Below are 18383 nucleotides of genomic sequence, written 5' to 3' on the forward strand. Positions count from 1 at the left end.
TGGGGGAGGAGGAGGTCACTTACACTTTGGGGAGAATATGAACAATAGAACAGAAGTGCTAAAGGGATGCTAGAGATGATTTGACACGCAGCATCAATTCATGGATAAAAAAACAGAAGTCCAGAGAGATTATGCTTCTTGCCTCAAATTACAAAGCTGCCCAAATATTAACATTGACCTTTTCCTTGATTAATAGTTAGTTGGGAGCTTCCCTGGTGGTGCAGTGGTTGAGAATCCGTCTGCCAACGCAGGGGACACGGGTTCGAGCCATGGTCTGGGAAGATCCCACATGCTGCGGAGCAACTGGGCCCATGAGCCACAACTACTGAGCCTGTGTGTCTGCAGCCTGTGCTCCGAAAAAGAGAGCGATAGTGAGGCCCGCGCACCGCGATGAAGAGTGGCCCCCGCTTGCCGCAACTAGAGAAAGCCCTCGCACAGAAACGAAGACCCAACATAGCCAAAAAAAAAAAAAAAAAAAAAGTTAGTTGGGATATCTTTTGCCCACATTCTAAAATACTACCAGCTATAGAATGCGTAGTGGTCATCAGATGCTTCCCAAATTAACAAGAAGTTGTGGAACACTTATAGTTTCCTAACTCTTCAAAGTGGTTAGTACGATTGAGATAGACATTTTGGTAGATGATTTTAGAATCCTTTTGCATTTGAAATGTTATTTAAAAGCAACATCATTTTAAGCCATGTTCAGCAACAATACCAAATAGCATTCCTAAATCATAAGAAGAAATTAATTATTTAAGTAGAAATAACATGCAATACCATAATGCAAAGGTCTAGAGCAGGGCTTGGCAAACGTTTTCTGTAAAAGGCCAGATAGTAAATACTTTAGGCTTTGCAGGTCATATAGTCTCTGTTAAAACTACTCAACAATGCCATTGCAGTGTGAAAGCAGCCATAAACAACATGCAAAAGAATGAGTGGGACTAGGTTCCAATAAAACATTATTTACAAAACCAGGCAGTATGCTGAATTTGGCCTTCAGGCTGTAGTTTGCAGACCCCTGCCCTAGAGTCCTATATTTTATAGGCTTTAAGTGGTGTGTGTATATAAAGTCACCCAGAATGCTTGCTCTAAAAATGATAATAATTTTTTGTTTGGTTAGTTTTATTTATTTTTAAAATAGCTCCTACATATTTTAATATGTCGAATGTAAATCTAAGTGACAGGATACTTCTAGAGATGCGAGTGTCCTGGCAAGAGTCGTGTAATATGACTCAGCTCAGTTACCTCATCTGTAAAATGGCTTATTGTATCATCCTTATTTAGTTGCTTTTTCTGAACCAGCTGCCTCAGGAATGATAGTTGGATGCACAAAAGACACAAAGGGCTTATCATTTATCTCGAGATGAATTTGTTCTATCTATCTGATTCTTTATTTTGTTTCTCAAGAATGCCAAGTTTCTACACCAGCCTCTTGTGTGGCCCACTGAGAGTCATCACAGCTTCTTTATCTGAACGCAAGGCAGGGTGCTTACCCACCTCACATGGGTGTGGCAAGGAAAGCTCTCCGGCTCTGCCAAATGCCATCTCTCTAGCACTTAACGCTACTGCAGCCGGACCTATCCACACACTTTAATTGTTGCGGACAGATGACTGCCGGGCCTCATGGTCTTGTGTCTTTCCATCCAACAATCTGAGAAGGGAGATAAAAAGGAAAGAAAACTAACAAAACAGAAAAGGAAAGACAACAAAAGGTAAGGATAATGGCTGAGTGGATAATGGCAGGCAACATCTTTCGCTACCATGAAAAGTATTAAGCCAATGTGTTTGCTGAATTCATTTTGTTGGTGGTCACTTTGTGTTCATTCTGAACATCTAGCAGTTAGCTAAGTAAACACACATGACTGATGAAAGAAGAAAGGGAACTATTTTTACGGCGGCCATTAAACTTTAACTACCATCTGGCAGGGAATGATTAGAGAAGATCAAAATTAAGGCAGTCAACACAAATGCTGTGTGAATACCTCAGGGAATTAACATGGATAAAGACAGTGAACTTGTGGTTAAATAAAGAGACAGACATAAGAGGGAAGTGGTGAACACATCCTTTATGGCTTTGGACCTCATGGTCACATTCATTGCCAAAGGAGCTCAAAGAGGGGAGAAATAACAAGGAGACCATGAGGAAATCTGAAACACCTGGAAATAATCAGATGCTCTGCACAAATCTTAAAACAGAAAGTTAAAGAACTACACAGGACCACATCATTTGGGCTTCCTCCCTGCCCAGGAAGCGAATGTTTATAGGAGAGGTGTGTTGAAATCAGCAGATAGTTAATATTCAGATTAGTCTATTTCATAGTAGGAAACGGTTGTATATGCTGCTGGGAAAAAACATTAGGAACTATATATGCTTGTGAACACTAAAAGACCCCATCATTTTTGGGAATTGCTGTTTGCCCACTAATTAAACAATCACCCAGCAGGTAGTTTGAGAGAGAATTTGAAAAAGGGAAGCTGGGCCTTACTCTTTCAGGTGTTTGGTCAGTTGATAGCACAGTACTTAACCCTAGGGCAGCTTCATCCCGTTGAAAACACACAGAAAAGATTCTTAGAGAAAGCTACTTGTTTTGTCTTGTTTTTTATTTTTGTAGTCTGTATTCAGATGGACTCAGAAGGCCAAACTTCTGAGCATCTGAAAGAAGAACCATGACCAGTGAGTGGTGCTGGGTGGGCCCCTTAGCCTGCTCTCAGTTCTGAAATAAGGAGCTCCATCTGCAGAAAGTCCAGGGCCCTGAGCTTTTCTTTATTAATTCATTTATTAATGGAATATATTTGACATATAACACTGTGTCAATTTAAAGTGTACAACACATTGATTTGATACATATATATATTGTAATATGATTGCTATTGTAGTGATGGTTAGCCCCTTCTATCGTGGCATAATTTCTTTTTTGTGGGAATAATTGGGTAAGAATAATTAAGATCTAGTCTCCTAGCAAGTTTGATGATTATAATACAGTATTGTTGTCCATATAAACTACACCATGCATAGGACCCAGAATTTTGATTACTGGAATGATCAAGACAGGTTTGGAACAAACAAGCTGAAGCTAGTCCATCCTAGGCATCAATTCGGAAATATCCGGATGTAAAAGGAAGGATGTGTTCCCAGAGGCAGTGTACCTGGAAATTCATGACGCACAGCTTCTCTCTCTCTCTCTTTGCTTTCTTCTTATTTAAGGACTTGACTCTATACCAGGTAGTGTGCAAAGACCATTTCCATTCCTTATCTTCTTTGATCATCAATACAATCCTATGAGGTACGCATTATAATCCCCATTGTACAGAGGAGAAAACTGAGAACCAAGACAGAGGGAGGTTAAGAACTGGTCCAAGGATAAGGCCACATGACTGGGAAATGTGGGTGCCAGGACTCGAACCCAGGTCTCACTCTCTGCACAGCTATTGCTCTTACACTCTTCCCCACAGTGGAATAATCTCCCTCTGCAGCGCTACTGGCACCAAGGTCTTCATCTCAGTTCCCTATGATTATGGCCTCCATGATTTCCCCTTCTTGAGTGAGGGTGGGCTCAACTTCGCTTTGGGATCAGAGGCTTAAAAATAATGGACACAACCTAGTAAAGAGTTGGAGCGAATCTGCTATGGTCCCCCTGCATAGCCAGGGAGGTAGAGCCAGGGAGGACCCGGCAAGCCATTGCCACAAGGGCCCAGGCCCCTTCAAGAGCTTCTGTAAAAAGAAAAAAAAAAAAAGAAAAAAATCAACGGGAAATAAAACAACTGAGTTTTCCAGGCTGTGAATAATGCTTGGTATTGTCTAGTGATTGTATGTAAGAATATTTCCCTTGTTCCTTATTTTTAGAATAAAATATTCTGGAGTAAAATTCTATTTTAATTAAAATTTGAATAATAGCATGACATGCACATATACCCGATGTGCAAGAAAGTGTGGTGTTAAAAGTAAGAAAATTCAAAGGTATGCTAGAAACCTCATCATTAGTGCACTTCCTTCTGCCTTTGTACTTCTGGAATCTCTAAACATCTGGTGATTTTACCATCAGGAAAGAGTGCAATGTCCATCTGTTAAATCAGGCTTCGGCTTCACTCACCTGGGAGGACCAACCAGATGTGGAGGTCCTTTACATTATTAATGATTTCAGTCTTCCCTTTGTACATGCCCTGTGAGGGCACAGTGTGGGGTACGGCCTATAAATCACTAAAAAGTGAGAAAGTCATCTTTTACTTTATTCTAGGCATAATGAAGGAGCAGAATATTTTTTCTTGGTCAGAGCATAAATCATTAGAATCTATTTCAATTTTTGCCACCAGAAGACTTTTAACTGCTTTGCTTTTCTTTGACAGATAAACCATTGCAAACCTTACCTGAACATACACACACACACACACACAAACGCGTGCGTGTGCGTGTTTCCTGGTGCTAAGGCCGTGGATGCTAAGTGAATCGTGCAAAGATCCTCCCTGGATCACTCACATGGTGGCAATCTATGTGATCTTCACAACTTATTTATAAATAGCTTTGTGTGAAATTTTGGTCCACAGTCTTTCCTATCCCATCACAGTTATGAGTCGTGCCTCATGTTACAATGTCCCTGTGACAAAGCAGTGACTTCAGTTAGCGTCTGTGGACTGAGACAGCCTGGCCTAATGACAAGTGTGGCTCTGTCCATTGTGACACTGTGACCTCTGGCAAGTTACTCAACCTCTCCAAGTTTCATTTCCTCCTCTATGAAGTGGGGGTGATAAGAATAGTACCTACTTTACAGAGTTGTGTTCAGGATTAAATGTGACCAGGTATATAACTGTACCTGACACATAGCAAGAACTCAGCAGTTAGCAATTATCAAATAGTAAGACACTGTCAGCAAGCTACTTATAAAAAGCCCTTAGCAAAATTTAGCAGAAGAGATTTCCCACATAACCCCTGCACAGCCTCCCCCATTACAAACATCCCCCACCAGAGGGACTCTTGTTACAACTGATGAACCTACACTGACACATCACTATGACTCAAAGACTATAGTGTACCTTAGGGCTTACTCTTCGTGTTGTACACTCCATGGGTTTGGACAAATGTATAACGACATGTATCCACCATTACAGTACCATACAGAGTAGTTTCACTGCCCTGAAAATCTTCTGTGTTCTGCCTATTCATCCCTCCCCACCTAACCGTGAAAACCACTGATCTTTTCTATTGTCTTCGTAGTTTTTCCTTTTCCAGAATGCCATATAGTTGGAATCATACAGAATGTAGCCTTTTCAGATTGGCTTCTTTCACTTAGTGATATACGTTTAAGTTTTCTCCATGTCTTTTCATGGCTTGATAGCTCATTTCTTTTTACTGCTGAATAATATCCCATTGTCTGGCTGTACCACAGTTTGTTTATCCATTCACCTACAGAAGGACATGTTGGTTGCTTCCATGTTTTGGCAATTATGAATAAAGCTGCTATAAACATCTGTGTGTAGGTATCTTTATGGACATAAGTTTTCAGTTCATTTGGGTAAATACTGAGGAGTGAAATTGCTGGATTGTATGGTAAGAGTATGTTTAGTTTTGTATGAATCTGCCAAACTGTCTTCCAAAGTGGCTGTACCATTTTGAATTCCTACCAGTAATGAATTAGTAATGAATCTGTTCAATTTTTCTGTGAGCATAGAACTGCTCTAAAAAATAAAGTTTATTAAAAACTTAAAAAAAACCTTCCTCTCAACAAAATATTTTCTGTGATCTGTTTTCTTTCATGATCTGGATTAGTAGTCCTGCGATCATGGGTATGGCCAATCTAATCTTTCAGTTTCTTCTTCTCTGAATGTGCTGGTGCCCATTACAGTCATAGTAAGATTATTATACTTGTGAAGTCTAGAGGTTCTAATTGCAAGAATTATCATCATCTTCTCAGCAGGTATTTTTTGAGAGCTATCCACATGCCAGATCTGTACCAGGGGCTGAGACATATGGTCAAGACAGGAAAAGAGCACTGGATAATTCCCAGCCTTCACTATTGGAACTCTGAGATATAGTTTGCATCTTAAATTTGTAAAAACAAAAAATCCTCAAAGATAATTTACATAAATCTGGTAGAAATATAAGCTTTTCCTTATTTTCTTCATGAGGGTACCATAGTCTAGAAAATCACATTTAGCAGTGAGAATCAATCCATGTTGCTTCCAACCTCTGAGAAGCATAGAAACTGAGCATCTAAAACCAACATGAAAAATATGATAAGCCACCAGTTTTTCTTACTTTAGCTTACGTTGCATTAATTACTGTCATGTGGACCTGGGGACACACCTCACTGGGTGGTTGGCCTTAAGCATTTACTCTTTTCCCCTTCCCTTCCCCTCTCTCTGTGATCAATCTTACTTCTGCCCTCATCTTACTCTTGCCTCTACCTGGGACATAACTAGGTCACTTGCCATCATTCGCCAGCTTTCCCAGGGGCTGGGGTAAGAGCTTTTAAGAGTTAGTGTGGGAACCTCCCCACATTTCCCTCTTTATAAACCCCTCTCTTGCCTCCCTTTTCCCATCCCTACTTCTCATGCTTCTAGCTCCTTCTTGTGGTTCAGAGTTCCATCACCTCTCACCATTCACACCTTGGAGGTGCTTACAGCTTGTATTTTGGAGCTTGGAAGACCCAACTTCTTCTATCTGTCAGGGAGGGAGAAGGGGAAAGACAAAGTCCCTGTTCCCTTGCAGGGCTGCGGCCAGAGGAAATGAATCACTAGTATCTCTGTTTCATTTTCTGAAGTCGTTTTCCAAGAAAGATTGAGCCAAGCTGTGGTTATTCTCTGCAGTGCTTGTGATTCCGTATTTCACCTGCATTCGATGTTAATGGGAATTCTGTGATCGACCTGATTCATGAGTCAACATTAGAAGCAAGCCTCTTCATTAAAAAGGGATAATAGTGCTGGGGAATAGAACTAGAACCTGCTATTCACCAACAATAATTTAATCCAATTTTTTTCTGGAGATATTTGTGGGAGCCTCTTTTGATCTGACTTATATTCTATCAACCTAATAACATATTCCTTTATAGAAGACTCTATAATTGGCACTAGATTCAAACATCTGCCCAACCACGAACTGGCCTTTCTCTTTGCGTGTGGCTCAGTTGAGGGGGAAAAGATGCAGAGAAAATCTAAAGATTGGGTGTCGTCAGGTTAGGGCCCTGTGTGGCTACAGGCCCCTCTGACTCTCTCTCTTATGACTGGGCCACAAATCCTTTTGGAGTGCTTTCCAGATACTCTTTAAGCTATTCCTGATCCAACATTCCCAAATTCAGAATTTTACTTTTTTTCTGAAATCAGGCCAAGTATCTTTCTGTTTATATAGCTAAAAACTGAACACAGATTAAAGCACTAAGAAAGAATATGGAGAATGTTAGAATACTGTTTATATTTCTTTATTGTAAAGGATAATCGTTTGCTGACAAGGACACACCAATATCTTAATTATAAATATTAGTGAGTTAAATTATTAATTGAACTTGACTCCTAATATTTATGATTTCATGACATAAAGTTCAAATGCACTGTTATTAAATGACAAATACTGACTCAAAATATAATTCAGATTTAGCGAACAATTGCTTAAAATAGGGAGCAGAATTTTAAATAGGATATGAATTCATCTTTGAAATACTTTTTCTCCATTTGTATATAAACAGAGATGGGAATATAAAATATGTCCTACATGTTAACCAGAAATTAAAAGAAAACCACTACTAGGATGGCATCGAACATACTTTGCGTTCTTAAGGAAATGATGGGTGTTCATACATTTAGTAGACTATTCATTTTCAAAATCAGCCTCTACTCCAAGATGTAAAAGGAAAAGAAAGAAGATAGAAAACCATTTAAATGAGGTAATTTCTATGTCTTAAGTTTAGAAATGAAGATATTGATGATTTTAGAAAATGGATATTTTATGCGTCACAAGAAGGTACTACTTTATGGAAATAACAATATAACTTACTGAGTAGCTGCTCTGTGCCAGGCATGGTATTAGAGGCTTCACATTCATCAATTCTGTCTTTGAATCCTCAATCTAACTCTTCAAGGTTGGCAAGTTTCTCCAGAAAAACCAGTGCTCAGGGAAATAAAGTAATTAGACATAGCTTATAAACACCTTTCAAAGGCTTCTCATCATACTTCAGAAAACCCAAATTAATAAGCCCTACGTGATCTGGCCCCAACCCCTCTCCAAGGCAATTGCTCCCACACTGCCCCTCCCTTGCTCTGCCTCAGCTACGCGTGCCTTCTGTGGTTCTGGGAACACCCAGGAATCCTGGAACACTGTTCCCCCTCCCTGGAGAGCTCTGGGCACTTCTTACAGATTGTGGCTTAAGTGTCATCCCAGAGAGGCCCTCTCTGTTTGACTATCACCGCTCCCTACTTGTTTCCTTCACAGCATGTAGCTGTGTATCTATTTGTGTATCGTTGGTCTCTCCCACGGATTGTAACCTACCCAAGGGCAGGGAGTACAAACCTATGTATACTTAGTGCCTAGCATAAAAAGAAATCCTTGTGGAATGGATGAATGGGTTTATGAATAGGGACCAAACAGGAAACTGAGAATTTGATAGGATTCTGGGTGATAGAATTCTGATGCCCGGACCTTATATGACTTCAGGAACAGATTACATGGATTAGGACATGTGGGCCTAATTTCATGGGCGACACTGAATGAATTCTTAAACCTTATATGGGAAAACAACCCACCAAACAAACCCAGATTAAGATGGTAACAGTATTTATATCCTTCACGAAATTGTTGTACGATTTAGCCAACTAATTGTTGCTTAGTACATCTAGATATTTTTATTCATCATAGGTTTCATGATCAACACCTCAATATTTGGAAGAGTTAGGGAACTGGGTCCTGAATGTCTTATGCTAACTTTCTCTTAGCTCCGTCTGTGCCCCAGGGGCCCACAGGCTGTGACAAAAAAGAGCTCTGCATAGAACATTTACACGCTTGATGTAGTACATGGCAGTTGCTAAGGCAGAAAGCCAGAGGTAATGAGCACTGTGCGAATTATGTGCAGTTCTTCTTTGCAGCACTTTCTGACTGTAATTGAACTATCCCCTCCTGATCCTTCAGGTGCTATCAGGATGATTTTTCGTAGACTTCAAGAAAATCCCTGAAGGGCCAAAGACACTTTCTTGGTGTTACAATCCTTATTTCAACTGAAGTTAAATGTTTGGCTCCTGAGTATTTTAATAAGTTTCAAGAAAAAAGAGTATTCTAAGTTGAGAGTCCTTGCCCCCTTACTACCAAATACAAAGGAATCGATCTTTATTTATTGTCAAGGTAAAAGAAATGCATAATATTCAGAGTCATACAAGAATGAGAAGTGGAAGTTCGGTTTTCCAACTTAAAGCCACAGCATATTTGTGATCTGTAGTTTTTTTCAACTGTTCTTCTGAAGGGGTGGTGGCATGGAATTAATGTTTTATTAAGGAAAAAATGCAGTGTCAGCATATGAGCCCATCTAAGATCCTTTTTGACAACAAGCAATCTCTAAACCTAGCAGTGGGATACACAATGCCTATCTAAACATGGAAACCTGGCTTCCTCTCACAAGTGAAGATTATAAATTTCACTCAAACAATAAAAATGTCTGAAAGCTATGTCTCTGTCATAATCCACACTTGTCTCAGATATTCTGTTAAATCTACAGGGCTTTTTTGTTTTTAGCAAGAAAATTGTTTAATTCTTCTGCAAGTGGTACCCATAATACCAAGAGTACAGAGACCATTTAGTACTTGTGGCCTCAGCAAAGAGCTCGAGCACAGAATAAACAGTGATAAAAATTCCTTCTCTCGTTTTCTCATCTCCTAGTGTTGATTTAAGTAGAGTGATGATACCTACCTAAGTGCCCTCTCTTTGCATTTTGGAGATCTAGCTTTTAGATCTGTCTGCAATTTGTCCTTTCTGGGTGTACTAAAAAATATTAGATTTCTAAAGCTAAACCTCACTAAAACATCCATTTCCATTCAAAATTCACTAATAATACCAATGGCCACCACTGTTAGAGCTCTTACTATGGACTAAGCACTTGACATTTACTTCATTCAACTCTTACCGCATTCTCTAATGTAGATACTATCCCCATTTTACACATGAAAAATAGGTGTGAAGAGACTCAAGATTCCACAGTTGGTTAGGGTTGAGGCCTGGTTTCACACTCTGGTTTATCCGGCTCTTAAAAATGAGAGCTTAGCCACTACATGTTTCTGCCTTTTCCTTTCCCCCTCTGGATTAAAAGAGAAAAAGAAAAAAAAAAAACAAAAACCCTAAACTCTTTTTTCACACAAGGATTGGTTTTTATTGCCATCCCTTCCTGTATTAAAATATAAAGTCTCTTTTGTCTCAGTGCCAAATATTCATTTTTTCAGTTTATCCTATTCATATTCAAAATGCACTTGATCTAGAAAAAGGAAAGTGTGCCCAATTTGATCTGTTTTAAGATTCCTGCCAAATTAAAATATGCCCACATTCAAAATGGTCAGATGTTCCTTCAGTTACTTATTTTCATAAGTTTAGTTTTTCTAAAGAAATAGTTTCCAACCTATGGATCTTAGTTTCTAGGAGCCCTTGGAGTTACTGTAAAAGGTGTGTGAATGGATTATGAATTTGTGTCTCCCACATATAGGCATTGCTACTTTCCAAATATATGTATACGTTGTGATTGAGTAAATGCAAGTTAATTTAAAATTAAATTAATCATTAACCTGGCAGTAGCCTGTCATCACTATGTAGCTTCCTAATCAGCAGATACTAAAAGTTAAAGGACTTTCAACAAGGGATTCTCATACTTAAGAAGGTTAAAAACGGACTTTCAAATGATGGCTTTGAGATAAATAAATAATCACTAGAGACTTTCGAATGTTCACTTAAAGAGACTCAAAGATATCCACTCAAAATTACAAATTTTATAGTCTTTGTAGAATATCTCCATTTTTGTTGGGCTCAACATTTCGGGAGAGAACCAAAGAAATACAGGACCTATGACTTCCTCAAATCAAGGTTATATTTATGCAGGGAATAGTGGGGCTTCAACTGAGTATTGAAAGGTCGATTGGCAAAATGTACTTGACATGACTTTCTGTTTTAACCATGATTTATCGCTTTGGGAGAACAACTGGTGGCCAAGTATGGGACCCCGGGTCTCCATTTCTTGCTCTTTTCAGAATACCTCAATATCAGAAGGAAGAAATCTTCCTTCACTCCCACCCCCGTTGGACGCTGCCCAGGAACGGTAGGGGACACAGCTTTTCTGTGCTGAAATACAAGTAGAGCAGAAGAACCTGCCGTGGAGACCCTGTAGAAGTGGCCCTACCAAGGGACGTGAATACCTATTATATGGGCTGCCAACTCTGGCTGCTCCCCTCCCTGGCTGGCCCTGGTCTGGGCTTCCACTCAGGCATGGAGGAAGAGGCCTGTCCTTCCCTCCCTAGTGTAAATCTTCTCAGGGGTCTCTTTCTGGGTTTGTGACAGCCTAGTCTCAGCCAAGTGGTGGAGTAAATACTCCTTAGTTGAGTTAGCAGGCAATATAGAGTCTTCAGCTTTTCACTAGAGATTATAAAATGTACATTTCAACCTTGCTCTCTGACATTATGACTAGACTAGAGATGGATTTGTGGGCGTGCATTTCACAATTCTCCCTTTCTCCGGACCTGAGTGGTAATTTGATTTGTATCTGGTATATATAAATGCATATACATAATGCTGTTCTTAATGTCAGTTTGCCCACCTCTAAAAATACTTTTCTTCCAGGGTAACCAAGCTTATTGGAATACATATAAAAGAGTAAATAGACTCTAAAAGAGGGGTTAAGGAATCTTCTCAGGAAGAAAGGGGATGAATTTTGGCCTGATTTATTTTTATGTCTTAGATCTGTCTTTTCGGTTTTCTTCTAGTTCCTTGGTTGTTGTATTCTGAAGAATGAAGTGATCAGATACATGAGGTATAGTTTAAGTGTTACTATACTTTTGAAAGCATAGTTAGGTCTATTTTCTCAACTGTTGACAAGGTCAAGGAAATAATACAATGTGTGTGTGAATTCTAAGGTCAGGTGGACCACATTTCATTGCAATTAAGAGTTATTGGAGTAAAGTTTGTGGGGTGGAAGATGACAGTTTCATCTATCTGTACCATCTAACACTGAAATGTAGTTGAAATAGAGTTGATCTCATGGTAGGCTTTCTGAAGGCAAAATGTTTCCTAAAGTTTCTGTTCAGAAAAATAATTTTTTGCAATTGAATGGACTTACGGCTGTGAAAACATAATAATTTTACATTTCTGGTCTTTACTCCTTATTTTAAGATATAAGTAGCATCTGTTCTATAATAAAATAAATTGACCTTTTTTGCTATAGAAAAGGTAATTCCATATATCTTAAGTGGTAGGTAGTTTCTCTTCTATAATAAAATAGACATATTTTTGCATTTTTATTCAACTTGAAAAACAAGTATAAATCTTTAGAACTGATTCCTACACCAAAACACTTTTTAATGAAAAGTTGTCAATTGTAGTAGTTTACAAGGACACAATTGCAGGTGTCTGTATGTTCCAGCATATAAGCTTAGTTTGAGCATTCTCACTGTCATGTCACTGCTCTTCCCTGTAACCTTGATAGATCACCCCTATAAATATCTCTTGGGGTGAAAAGTAATTTAATCTGTGGATCTGTATATTACCTCCTCATGAACATCCTATCAATTGTGCCAGAGTGCTTTCATGATATGCACTGAACTGAAACCATCAAACCTATTTCATTGAGGATTGTTAGTTAGACCATAATCTTTGGTCTCAACTCTGTCATTAAATTTTGCTGAAAGGTTGCTCATTTATGCATGGAAAAAAAGCTAAGTTTGCGATTTGGTCTCAAAAGATCCTCTGCTTCTAGGCCTGGGTGACTCCTGGGAACTTGAATATTCGTTTTATCTTGAGGTTGACCCAATTAGAACCCATATTACGATTCCATAAAATGGCAGAACTCTCACCACTTCCCAAATGATCTGGGAACTCAGAGCCAGGAGAACACAGCTCACCCTTTATCACCAACACAGTGGATAACGCTGAAATGATCTCTCCTCGCCAGTTCTCTTCTCTCTCTTCTAATTCATCGCCAGTAAGCTTGGTTGAAAATTGTCTACAGCCCTCAGATATGGGTTTATTAAGAGGTGGTCTGAATAGGATATTGTGAAGCATAAATACGGACAGGCAATTCAAGACAACACGGTTAATAAAAAATGAGATAATTTACATAATTTTCTTGATGCTTTTAATTAAATAGTCCTCAAGAGAGAGGCCTTGAGGCCTTATTGAAAGAGCCCAAGGCTCTTTTCCACTAACTAGTGTGTAATTTGGGGCCAATTGTTTAACCTCTCTGACCTTGGTTACTATGCTTGTTAAATGGGGATGATAGAAACTGCTCCATCTCAGGGATGTTAGGATAAAATGTGATGATAAATGTGAAAGTACTTTTCAAAGTAAAAAGGGCACTATATATACAACTGCTCGGTCTCAAAGAATTGCAAGTTAAATATATTTTTCCATTTAAAATGTATTTTTATGTATTATATTGAGATATTATGGCCCAGAACGTAACTGTTTTATCAGCTGGTATGTGGGGTATGTATTTACATTTTATAGAAATTATATAGGGGAGGATGAAGTAGTTTGGGTAGCTACTAAATCTTCACTATGTCTCTGTTAAGTGTTCTGATCCTGTTTATGTAAGCTGTTGGTAATCATTTGTGTAAGTTATGTTATAAATTACACTTTATAACTCTGGCAAATATTTATTTTAGATACAAAATAGTTCAATTTTTTTTTTTTTTAAAAGACCACCTCTTTCTTTCTTTCTTTCTTTCTTGCTTGCTTGCTGGGTTGGGTCTTCGTTTCTGCGTGAGGGCTTTCTCTAGTTGTGGCAAGCGGGGGCCACTCTTCATCGCGGTGCACGGGCCTCTCACTATCGCGGCCTCTCTTGTTGCGGAGCACAGGCTCCAGACGCGCAGGCTCAGTAGTTGTGGCTCACGGGCCTAGTTGCTCCGTGGCATGTGGGATCTTCCCAGACCATGGCTCGAACCCGTGTCCCCTGCATTAGCAGGCAGATTCTCAACCACTGCGCCACCAGGGAAGCCCAATAGTTCAATTTTTTATGATGAAAAGACTAATTAATTCAACCACAAAAATATCACTTAATCTTTAGTGGGAAAATTGGCTAGCTGTAAACCAAAACATTTGGTTTTATTGAATAAGGGTCCAACATTAAATTTAGCTTTAATATAAATGGCAAAACTGTAATAATGATAATACCCTTATTCTTAAACTCTCTGTAAATTTGTTGTCTTTCACTACCAGCAGAGGGAGCCCTGAGAATTAGATTGTGCCAAGATGGCTTTGTTAATTCTGTGTTTACACATTTAGCTCATAATAAAGAAATAAAAATCCATCACAGATTAATGGAAAGTCATCATTCTTGGATTAGGCTGTAGATTAGAATTTGATTTGACTACTGATTATAATGAGCTTTAATAGACTAGGAATATCTATAGCCTGCCTCTGCTCATCCTATCAAGGCATCAGTTACAAACTTCCACAATCTGTCAAAGTTCAGTAATGATAGCACAATGCGCAACTTCACAGGACATCAGAAAGGATGCACTCTCAAAGCATAATTTTATCAAATACACTGCAACAGTATTACGAATTGCCCTCATTGACTACATAACGTCCACATGAGAATTGGAAAACACACATATGATGTAATCAGTTTTTCCTCATGTAAACATATTTCATTACTTAAATTTTATTACTTTTAAAAATAGGAAATAGACCAAAGTAATCTGAATGGAAAACAAATGATGAAGTTCCAGCATTTATGATTCAACGAAAAGCTTATTTACAGCATCTCACTGAAAAATAAAAGGTTTTCCAAACTTCAAGTATAACCTATTTATCAGAGAGCATATTTGCATTGCTTTATTGCCCTTAATTAGATAAAAGAGTGCAATGCAATTGTATATTTTATGCACCCGTGACTAAAGGAATCTGCTGAAAATTGAGATTGCAGTAACTGCATTTTAATATTACACAGCAACTCATTTTAATAAGGGTATTTTAATGTTGGCATAACTGCTAACCTAATATCAAGAAGTTTCTTTGCATCAAGACATTTACAAGCATGGGTCTTTGCCTTCAAGGAGCTTATCTATTACAGTTGGAAATCCAATAGTGATTGAATCCCTTTTTCATGCTAAGGAATTCACAGTAGCAAACACTTACTGAGTACCCATTATGAGCCAGGCATGGTACTGAGTGCAGAGGTACAAATGTGAATAAGACAGCAATCAGGAGGCCAACACTGACGAACAAATCAAGGACTACAAGGCAAGGTGGTACATACTGCAATACAATAATAAAGGCAACACACTGCTGGGCTTTGAAATTATTGAAGGCAGGGAACTTATCTAAATCTTTGTAACCCCAATACCAAGCACAGTGTTTTGCATATGGTTACCGTTCAACAAATATATATTGAATTCATTAATTAATAACATGTGAAGTGTTTTAGTAAAGCATCTTTTTGGTAAGTAAGTTACTTTAATATTTCCTACTACTTCCTCTTCCCATCACTCCAGTCTTTTTTCCCCTCATTCTCACAACTTATGGGATAGCCATGCTTTCCTCTCATGTAGCACAGCAGTTGGGTCACATAATTGATGCTTGATTATTTGCTATTCCCCTGGCTTTTTATTTGCTGTTCTCTACCCTGTGATACCTTGGAATACATGAGATGTATGTGATAATAATAACCCCTTTCCCCCCAAAAATCCCTACAACAATGACAGCAGTGATGGGCATTTGGTTAAGTACCACATATGCATTATCTCACTTGAACCTTCAAATAACTCTCACTATTCCTATTTTTAGAAAAGATCTTATGCACAGAAAAATAACGTGCTTCAGGTCACAGGGCTGGTAAGTGGTGGAGATCAGATTTGAATCTAGGACTCTCTGACAATAGCCTTCCTGCTCTGAATAACTGCACTATATTGTCTCTTTATTTAGATTGCTCAGAGGCAATTTGAATTAGTAGTGGAAATACTTTCTTGGAAGAGCTAGTATACTTCCTCTGAGAATACTACAAATAAATGGGTTTTAATGTACCAGATATATTTAAGTTTTTAAAATTATATTGTGAATACAGTAAAATACTTAGGTTACAGAAGCATAAATGAATCAATAACTGATAATGTTTTCTCAGCAACATTTTTTTTTTTTGGTTGCACTGTGCAGCTTGTAGGATCTTAGTTCCCCAACCAGGGATACAACCCCAGCCCTCTGCAGTGAAAGCACCGAGTCCTAACCACTAGACCTCCAGGGAATTCCCAACAAGTTCCTTTTAAAACTGAAGAACTAAGAGTTCGATTTCTGTAATAATCAAAACACCTTAAAATGTATCTTCACATGCTCACCAGACCCCAAAGGACTCCCCAGACCTGGACCACATCACAGTCTGCTGTGGAATGCTTAGCAGCTTTGTTTTCCCAACTAGACTCATTAGCAGCGCCAGGTGGTAATAACTAGCCAACTGATTCCTACTAGTAAAAAAATCTGCCTAAGGTCACCATGGACTCTTTCCCCCACTCTCTGCTTCATCTCTGGCCTGATACGCTTTTGGAAAATAATTATTCATGGCAGGAAGCTGTCATACAACAGAGAACGATTGTGTGTCCTGGGATTATAGAGGCCCTCAGATCAAATACTTTTTATTGTGAAAAGAATACATTGAAAAACATGGTTTTCACCTGCATAGAACAGTGAAATCCATTTATGTTTTTTTTCTTTCCTGTTTATTTCATCATTAAAGACCCAATAAAGAAAAGTATTTACCACTTGGGGTGAATGTTAGCATTGATGTTTAGCATTCAGCACAATCACATAGATTCCATAAACAGAAATAGCTCCAGCGTCCAACTGGAATAACAGAATAGATATTTTAAAACCATCTTTTTTCACACATTATAAATTGTTACTCATGAGGTAGAAATATTCAATATGAAGTAGTATGTGAAAGCAGTAAGTACTTAGTTAACCATTCTCTAGGAGGATTTTTCAGTTACCTAAATTTTGTTCCTGCTTCATTTTTTTTTTTAATTTAAAAAAGGAAGATAAGGGGAAATAAATCAGAAGATATATTTAAAGCAACTTTCTGCTACCTTCCAAAGATTTGGTCAGCCAAACTCCTAGACCTGCAAGCACTATCCAACATAGTAGCCGCTAGCCACACGAGGCTGTCAAGTACTTGAGATATGACTAGTTCAAATTGAGACCTGCTAAAGTTTAAAATACATACTAGATTTTTGGAAACTGAACGTGGATAAAAAAGAGTATCTCAGTAATAATTTTTTACATTGATTAAAGTCTGAGGTAGTGAGCTTGGCGGTCCGCGGATCTGTCTCTTGCTTCAACAGTATTTGGACAGAACAGGCCCAGGGACACCCTTTGCTCCAGCCTCTGACCAAGCTCCAACTTTTCTCCAGTCGCAGCCTTCAGAACCAACCACTGAGCTATCCTCGGCCACCAGGACCAGCCAACACCATTTTTCGAGCTTAGCGCCTTATTACTCATCAACCATGAGCTCCCAGATTTCGTCAGAATTATTCCACCGAGGTGGAGGCCGCCGTCCACGGCCTGGTCAACCTGCATCTGCAGGCCTTCAACACCTACCTCTCTCTGGGCTCCTATTTCCACCGAGACGACGTGGCTCTGGAGAGCGTGGGCCACTTTTTCCAAGAATTGGCCGAGGAGAAGCGCGAGGGTGCCCAGCCGTCTCTTGAAAATGCAAAGCCAGCGGGGCGGCTGTGCCCTCTTCCTGGACGTGCAGAAGCCACCCCAAGATGAGTGGGGTAAAACCCAGGACTCCGTGGAAGCTGCCCGCCAGACCCCCACCTCTGTGACTTTCCGGAGAGCCGCGACCTGGCTGAGCAGGTGAAACTCACCGAGACGATGACGACCACGTGACTCACCTCTGCAAGCTGGTTGGTCCCCAGGCTGGGCCGGGCGATTTCTCTTCCAAACACTCACCCTCAAGCCTGGCTAGGGCCTTCTGGAGCCCAGCTGTTACCAACCTGGGTTCTTGGCCTCTTTAATCAATAGAAATTGATAACAGGCCAGAGGGGGAATTTAGGCAAGGCTTTATTGGGACTCGTGCTGCAGCATGAGGGAGCAAAAGCAAGTAACAGGTGCCCTCGCTCGTTCCTGGGAATGGCGAGGGTGTGTTGCACTGGTCCCTTAAATGGGGTGAGGGTAGGGGTAGATCGGTGGGGGGGGCTGGAGGGGCGGCTTAGGTGGTCTGCCC

At 39.4% G+C, this 18383-nt stretch overlaps 1 pseudogene; it reads left to right on the plus strand.

Moving 5' to 3' along the window:
• LOC118897953 overlaps positions 1 to 18174 on the plus strand; it is a 46396-nt pseudogene extending 28222 nt beyond the window's left edge.
• The last annotated feature ends 209 nt before the right edge of the window (positions 18175 to 18383 follow it).

This window comes from Balaenoptera musculus, chromosome 7 (genome assembly GCF_009873245.2).
Source record: "Balaenoptera musculus isolate JJ_BM4_2016_0621 chromosome 7, mBalMus1.pri.v3, whole genome shotgun sequence".
NCBI classification, from domain to species: domain Eukaryota; kingdom Metazoa; phylum Chordata; class Mammalia; order Artiodactyla; family Balaenopteridae; genus Balaenoptera; species Balaenoptera musculus.